General features: G+C 40.2%; 1 protein-coding gene across 6 annotated transcripts in view; it reads left to right on the top strand.

The window, feature by feature from the left end:
* MAP3K7CL (MAP3K7 C-terminal like) overlaps positions 1-8,278 on the top strand; it is a 96,341-nt gene that overhangs the window by 58,323 nt on the left and 29,740 nt on the right. Inside the window, exon 1 of one of the 6 annotated variants that reach the window (XM_011999801.1) lies at positions 6,101-6,249. The exons of the other annotated variants lie outside the window; for them this stretch is intronic. The gene's annotated coding sequence lies outside the window, so the exon portion shown is untranslated. Of the gene's footprint in view, positions 1-6,100; positions 6,250-8,278 lie in introns of those variants that run through there. 6 annotated transcript variants of the gene reach the window in all.

Here is an 8,278-nt window from a genome sequence, read left to right as displayed (position 1 = left end):
TTTTTTTTTTTTTTTTTTAATCCAGAACCTATACCATTGGTGTCTCTTTTAAATAATACAATTTTCTCCTCAAATATCAGGATGTTTTGTGTGGTAGGGAGAATTACATGGAGTGGTTGCAATAGCTACCTTTGAATCTAATGCAACAAGTTGGGTGTTATGTGAAATCTTTTTGTGTACACTTCTAAAACTGGCTCTCAGCAAAATTGTGGTGCAGGTGAAGTGTCTTTATTTATCGTTATTTTTTAAGGCTAGTCAAGTAAAGCACTGAGAGAAAAGAAGGAACAAAGAAATCTGTAGCTGGTTGTGATTAATTAATTGTAAACACCATTGTACTCGGACCAGCCACCAAGTGTCTTTTGTCGCTGTCCTCTTCCTTCAACCTTTTCCACCTTCAGTATTATTCTCCTTGTCCTCCTCAGGATCCTAAGGGTTTCTAGTACTTTCTTCTCTCCATACTTTTAATCATTGTTCTCTGGAATGACTCTAGAAAACCTCATCCACGCTAAGCTATAAATGAATATTGAGTTTACCATTTTCTCCTCTCTTCTTTTTTTTTTTTGAGATGGAGTCTCACTCTGTCACCCAGGCTGGAGTGCAGTGGTGTGATCTTGGCTCACTGCAACCTTCACCTTCTGGGTTCAAGCCACTCTCCTGCCTCAGCCTCCTGAGTAGCTGGGATAACAGGCGCCCGCTACCACACCCAGCTAATTTTTGTATTTTTAATAGACATGGGATTTCCCCATGTTGGCCAGTCTGGTCTCAAACTCCTGACCTCAGGTGACCGCCCACCTTAGCCTCCCAAAGTGCTGGGCTTACAGGCGTGAGCCACGGCACCCAGGCCGCCTCTCTGGCTTTTTTTTTTTTTTTTTTTTTTTCCATATTCACAGGGAACTCTGTAGGAAGTTAAGGGGTAAAGTTCCCACTAGGATTTTAGACACCAGGAACCAGGAATGTGCAGGAAACCGAGGCTCAGACAGTCACTATGAACTCTCTCGAATCACCTTCTGTCCCAACATGAGCTTACATTTAAAGCTGTCTCAGCATGCAGTGACAACATTCAGTCAAAAGTGCCTTAAGGGCAGGGTGGAAGGTGGGTGTCTCCTATATTTACATTTCTGATGGCGCGCAGAGTTGAGAACTATAGTAGAAACGTAATTATGAAACACTTATGAAATCAGTAATGCACTATCTGTAACCACTTGGGGTTCATTATCCTGGTGTCTGATGAAAAGTCTGAGATCCTATGGGATTTATTGGTTGGAATGTATTACTTAAAGTTGTGAAGAAAGGCCAGAAAGGAAGTGAATGTTTACTGAATACTTAGGAGTAGTGCTTTTACTGGCATCTTCTCATCAATTTAATATTGGCTGCAGCCCCACAGGAAGGTGCTATTCCACTCGCTTTCACAGAAGTGGAAATGAATGTTTGCTAAGTGAGATGAAGTGACTTGCTTCAAATCATGTAATTAATAAATAGAAGGAGGGTTCAAAGCCAGGTCCTCAGGACTGTTACTTAATTGCCCATTTAGAGGCAGAGTTCATGTTATGAGAGAAAGCTCAAAGCTTCCTGACAACGAATAGCTTCCCAAGGGCCATGGGGTTGATGGAGGAAGGTTACTTCTGGTATGTTGTGGTAGGAGAGAAGAAAAAAAGGGGTAAATTTTATTTGGTGGTGTGCTAAAGGATAAATATACTTCCAGTAGGTTCTTGTTTGTTTGCTTATTTATTTCTTTATTTAGGCACGGTCTCACTCTGTTGCCCAGGCTGGAGTGCAGTGGTGCAGTCTTGGCTCACTGCAGCCTCAACCTCCTGGTCTCAAGCTATCCTCCCACTTCAGCCTCCCAAGTAGCTAGGACTGCAGGCATGCACCACGATACCCAGTTTCTTGTTTATTTTTTGTCGAGACAGCATCTCACTATGTTGCTCAGGCTAGGCTTGGACTCCTGAGTTCAAGCAATCCACTCATGTCGGCCTCCCAAAGTGCTGAGATAACAGGCATAAACCACTGAACCTGGCCCCGATAAGCTCTTCTGGAGGCAGGTGCTTTTCAGACAGTGAGTATGTTATAACCTAAGCCAGTCAAAATATTCTAACAACAGGATAAATCAATGACATTCACAAAATGATAGCTACAATAATTGTGAATAGGTGTTTCCAAGAAACATAAAATTTGTCCTTGGCTGGGCGCGGTGGCTCACGCTTGTAATCCCAGCACTTTGGGAGGCGGAGGTGGGGGGATCATGAGGTCAGGAGATGGAGACCATCCTGGCTAACACGGTGAAACCCCATATCTACTAAAAATACAAAAAATTAGCTGGGCATGGTGGCAGGTGCCTGTAGTCCCAGCTACTCGGGAGGCTGAGGCAGGAGGATCGCTTGAACCCAGGAGGCGGAGGTTGCAGGGAGCCGAAATCGCATCACTGCACTCCAGCCTGGGTGACAGAGTGAGACTCTGTCTCAAAAAAATAAACAGAAATTGTCCTTAACTAAATCAAGTCTCTTTTTGCTGAGCAAAACCAGTCTACTGATGCTGGTTAAGATACCATCATGTTTATTAATTTATAAAGAACTGAAAATCTGCTTTGCCATACCAAATCTCTACCTTTATCCATATCTGCGTTAATATTCACATTCATCTCTGTAGCTATACTTGTAATTTTATGGGTCCTGAAAATCCGATGTATATTAAAGGATTCACATCTCTAGCGTTTAATAAGCAGGAAGCAAAGTTTCAAAAAGCTTTTGATGTGTCTTAAAACTATGTGATACTCTAACAAGGACTTAGGTATCTAGAAATTAAACTTTTTGGATATATTAGGAATGTGCATTGGTTACCTGTTGTCACATATTTTATCCCTAAAAATAAAATATTAATTTGTATTTAGATTTAAAATGACAGTACTCAAAGACCTTTCATGCATAAATTTTTTTTTTACAGTCTTCCATATGAAAAGTGTTTGTAAGTAAATCCTTTTTTTTTGAGACAAAGTTCTTACTCTGTCACTGAGGCTCAAGTGTAGTAGCATGACCTCTGCTCACTGCATCCTTCACCTCCCATTCTCAAGCAATCGTCCTGCCTCAGCCTCTCAAGTAGCTGGGACTTCAGGTGTGTGCCACCACGCCTGGCTAATTGTTTTGTATTTTTTATAGAGATAGGGTTTTGCCGTGTTACCTAGGCTGGTCTCAAACTCTTGAACTGGAGCAATCCTCTCACCTCAGCCTCCCAAAGTGCTGGAATTACAGGCATGAGCCACTGTGCCTAGACAGGAGATCCTTAAATTCACATTTAAATGAAGAGAGTAAATCCACAAGACCTGAGGTTATAGCTGCATCAGGGAAATCTCCCTTAAGTGGCAGAGGGAGAACTCAGTAATTAGAGTCAGTGACCGTAACCCTGTGTGTTGCCTTTATATTATTCAGATGATGAAGAATAATAATTTCCCATCTCCTGCCACTACTCACATATCTACACACACAGCTGCCCTGTCTCCACATTACCCCTTTGGTCAGGTTGATGGTGAAAAAGAATGAAAAGTGAACTTAATTATATTAAGCATTCATTATTATTACTAGTTATTTTCTGGGTGCTGGGCTTTAGGATAGTGATTGACATACACATTCCTTTATCAATAGCAAGTTTCAGAGACAGGTAATACCCTTGCCATTTTGCAGAGCAGGAAACTGAGTCTCAAGAAGATTATGCCAATTGTTTACATTCACCAATTAAAAAGTGGCCAACCTGAGATTCAAATTCAAGTCTGTGTCCTACTGAACATTGTACTGACCTGCTGTGTTCTTAGTGGTTAGGAGCCTTCGTAGGCAAACAGTTCCCAGGAAAGTTTCTGTATGAGCCTCAGCACTTAAGCCACTACCCAGATTCACCTGCCTTGTAAGTGTCAGTTTGTCTCTGGTGACCTGCAGGACAATTTACAGGACACCAGCACTCAGAGGTCATACTGCAGGTAGAATTAACTTCATAATTTACAGGGCATGGTGCAAAATGAAAATTCAGCGTTCCTCATTCAAAAATTATTAAGAAATTCAAGACACTCTAGCAGAGTATTAAATTAAGCATGGGGCCCATCTGGAGGGAGGGCTCTGTGTGATCACATAGGTCCAGTGCCCATGAAGTCAGCTGTTAACTGCAGGAAATGTCAACAAATTCAGTGGATCCTGGGCAAGGCTTCCCCTTGTGTTCTGCTTGGGGAGTGCAGTGGGCTTGGGAATGTCCTCTGGGCATGGCTTCCCCTCTCCTGAGGTCTTCTCCATGTGGCAGCCTAAACACTTTTTAACAAGGATTTAGGGCTTCTCAACTTACACCCCAGTTATGTCTACAATGGTGAGCACAGTGGGAAGGAGAGATGATTGACTGTAAAACACAGTGAAGATGTTGTTTAGAACAGTGTTCTCAAAACCCAGTCTGGCTTTGATGAAGTTTTCACCCCTCTGATACAAAGAAAGAAAGAAGGGTACGACAGTGAGGTGTTTTGGGTATATGTTTATTTTCATCTGTAAAGCTAAATATAATGGCCACTCCTTTACTCTATGATTGCCTTATGATTTTGGTGTTGAAATGTTCTCTCTATCATAAAAGGATACTAATGATATTCGGTGGTCATTTTTGAATCATCTTCACTAGCCAAAGAAATAGTTGGATGTTCTTAAGATGTAATTCCCAATATTTTAGGGATTTTTTTTTTTTTTTTACATGGAGTCTAGCTCTGTTGCCCAGGCTGGAGTGCAGGGGCTTGATCTTGGCTCACTGCAACCTCCGATTCTCACTGCAGCCTCCTGGGTTCAAGTGATTCTCCTGTCTCAGCCTCCCGAGTAGCTGGGACTACAGGCACACACCACCATGCCAGGCTGATTTTTGAATTTTTAGTGGAGATGGGCTTTCACTGTGTTGGCCAGGCTGGTCTTGAACTCCTGACCTGAAGTGATCCTCCTGCCTGGGCCTCTCAAAGTGCTAGGATTACAAGTATGAGTCACTGTGCCTGGCCAGAATATTTTAGGGAAAATTTTACTGGTTCATGAAATACAAGTCTGAGAACCTGTGGACTAGTAAGTGCAGAAGAGCGGAGTGGGATGGTGGAAAGAGCCCAGGGCTGGGGGACACCCCTTAATCTTACATGGCCACGAATCACAGAGTCTTGGGTAGCTTCTTTCCCTTTTTGGGGTCCTTGTGTTTAGCTCTACTCTGAGGGGGCTGGACCAGACGGTTGCCTAGTCCTTTCCAGTTTCAATATTCTCTGCTAACTGATTGCTAGCTCTCATTGCTAAATAACAGGGAGGATTTGGATTATAGACCCAATGTGTTCTATTTGTTCAAGTTATGGAGAAACACAGAGAAGACAATTGAAGGGAATCTACAAACAAAAGAATCCTGAAACCAACACAACAGCTGCTCAATAGATGTTGAAAAGAGCCCATCGTCAAATGTACCATGGTACATCACAACGGTTGGGTGGTCAATAGGAAAGTTCTGTCTTAAGGACATTGGCTTCGTCACATTGTATTTGCCAAACAAGCAGTGAACATCTGTTTATATAAAAAATTTTCCTCTTCTCTCCTTTATATTTCATCCTTTAAAAACTTTCTTAGGATACATTTTGCTTGGTCTGGTAAGTCTACAGTGCCATTTTGAAGAGGAAGCCTTCAAATTACTTCCTTAATGCATTAAAAATATGATAAAGTGATTTGCTCATTTTGCATAAGTCTCAGCCCCAGTCTTGCACAATAAATATTTGGTAAATAGATTTTAATAAAAGTATACTTGTGCTGTGATTTTGTCCCATTATAAACATATCTAGCAACTATTTTCTTTTGAAAAAAGCTAAATTTGCTGGAGGGTCTCTTGTACAGCTACTGTACAGTCTACTTTATGCTTCTGGAATTGTCAAAACAAACTTAACTGCTGTCAGGAACTCCGATCCGGTATCACTGTCAAAATGTTTTACAACGATTCAGCCAAATGTTTTTGGAACAGCTGTGCTACTAGTCAGCCTGAGTCATTTTCCTTCTTTCCTTTTGGCCCAATCCAGTGATTCATCATCCTGCTTTTAGAATATTTGCCTATTTTTAAAACCAGTCAAAGAAGGCAGCCACTGTTTAAAAGTAAACACACCACACATCAACTTGGGGCAGCTTTGTAAGCAGCTTCGCAAGCCCTGAAATTTCTGGCTGCTAGGGATGCCAGCTAAACCAGATGGCATCAAACAGTGAAATACAGGCCTGGCTTTCAGACTTGGTAGGCTTCGTACATCTGTCTTTGGTCTTCTTGTTTCCGCTGCTATTTCCTGCTTGGGTTAATCCAGCTTGATCCATTCTTTAACAAAAGTCTTACTTTTTATTTTGCTCGACTCTCTAAAACATCCATATGTATGTTGATTTCTATGTTAACCAATTAGACTTTTATTTCAACTCAAGGAGTCCAATTTGAAGCTACTTTATTTATCTGTAAAATTATCAGTATGGTCACATATGTTTGACTGGACATGGTGTGACTATAAATAAGGATGTAGATTTCCACAGTGGGCCTCATTAATTCTGTTGATACCAGGTGTTTGCTATTTACATTACTGTAGTAAAGTAAATGAAGAATTTTTTTTTTTATTTTTTTAATAATTAAGCAGGAAGGAGTGTGACTTCACAGGAGGCAAGGCGGATTAAGTCTCAGGAAGCCTTGAGGTTCATTCCTGGCTGTCTTCTAGAATTCTAGAATGTCTTAGCCGCTCTCATACTTTACAGAAGTGGTTTCTCCTTCCAACAAGTGCCTGCTTGTCTATGATTATTAGGGTTGGGATGCACAAGTAGAATATGTTCCCATTTACCTTTGCCAAATCATTCTGGCCTTGGACCCAGTGAGCTAAAATGATTATGATGTCTAGGTTATTAAACTTGTACTGCAGTGAATGTAAATACAGTTAAGACCAAAATCAGTTTCACAAAGCATAGGTTTTATAATGAAGCCTACCTCTAAAGGGTCAGTGGTGACAAGTGCATTATTTCTGCCTTTTGTCCAATTCTTTGCAAATGTTGGGGTGGATTTAACAAGGCACAGTAATGGGCAGAATTTATCACTTCTAGTCTAAGTAGAGCATTCAAAGGGCCTGGGGACTGAATCCCAATTCCTCTGAAGACTGTCTTCTAACCTGCAGCAAGGGGCTTGGGAAATTTCTCAGTTTCTACTTGTTCTGTGAGCTAAAGTTAAGTGATATCACTGAATCTGAGGACAGCCATTGTCTAGCATAGGTGCAGATACAAAACAGATTCAAATGTGGTGATGCACTGTCATTATTTTAAACTACTTTTATATGGAAGTATTGTTATACTACTCTTGACTAAAATATACCAGAGACTATTAAGTGATATGACCCTTGAGGGCTTTGGTCAAAGTGAATACCGTGCTTGTTTAAATTATCTTTCTGGTGATTATCTTCGATGCCTTCAATGCCTTAGATGCCAGAAATGCCTTGTGTACTACATTTTATTCTGGACTGTACTATCAGCGCATTGGGAGAGGATACTTGTTTCTGTGTTGTGTGTGGCCCATACCACTCCCTCTAGTTCAAAAAGAACATCAACCAGTTTTTAATCAAGAAATTTGGTGATGACTATGAAAACATAAAAACTATTATCTTTTCTTGCTTTATTATAATTTTAAATAGCTTTGGTTTTTAAATTATTTTTTCACCTTATATTTTGCATACATACCGTATATGTACAGTATATGTAGATGTATGTGTACTGTATATGTGTATGTACACTGTATATGTATATATGCATATGTACTATGTATAGGTACCGTATATGTATGTGTACTATATGTATAAGTGTACTGTATATATAGTATATGCACTGTATCTGTACTGTATATGTATCTGCACTGTATATGTGTACTGTGTGTATGTACTGTATATGTATATGTACTGTACTGCACATATGTATATGTACTGCATATGTATCCATACTGTATCTGTATGTGTACTGTGTATATCTTACTGTACCTGTACTGTACATATATGTGTACTGTATATGTATCTGTACTGTCTCTATTATATATATGTGTACTGTATGTGTATATGTATGTGTACCGTGTATGTATGTATCTGTACTGTATCTGTATGTGTACTGTATATAACTGCTGTCTCTTATACACATCTAGATGTGTATAAGAGACAGGGGTATATGTTTATTTTCATCTGTAAAGCTAAATATAATGGCCACTCCTTTACTCTATGATTGCCTTATGATTTTGGTGTTGAAATGTTCTCTCT

The sequence above is a fragment of the Mandrillus leucophaeus genome, unplaced genomic scaffold (assembly GCF_000951045.1).
Source record: "Mandrillus leucophaeus isolate KB7577 unplaced genomic scaffold, Mleu.le_1.0 Scaffold600, whole genome shotgun sequence".
Lineage (NCBI taxonomy): Eukaryota > Metazoa > Chordata > Mammalia > Primates > Cercopithecidae > Mandrillus > Mandrillus leucophaeus.
The sequence above is the reverse complement of the archived record's forward strand: the minus strand, read 5'-3'. Positions and strand labels throughout refer to the sequence as shown.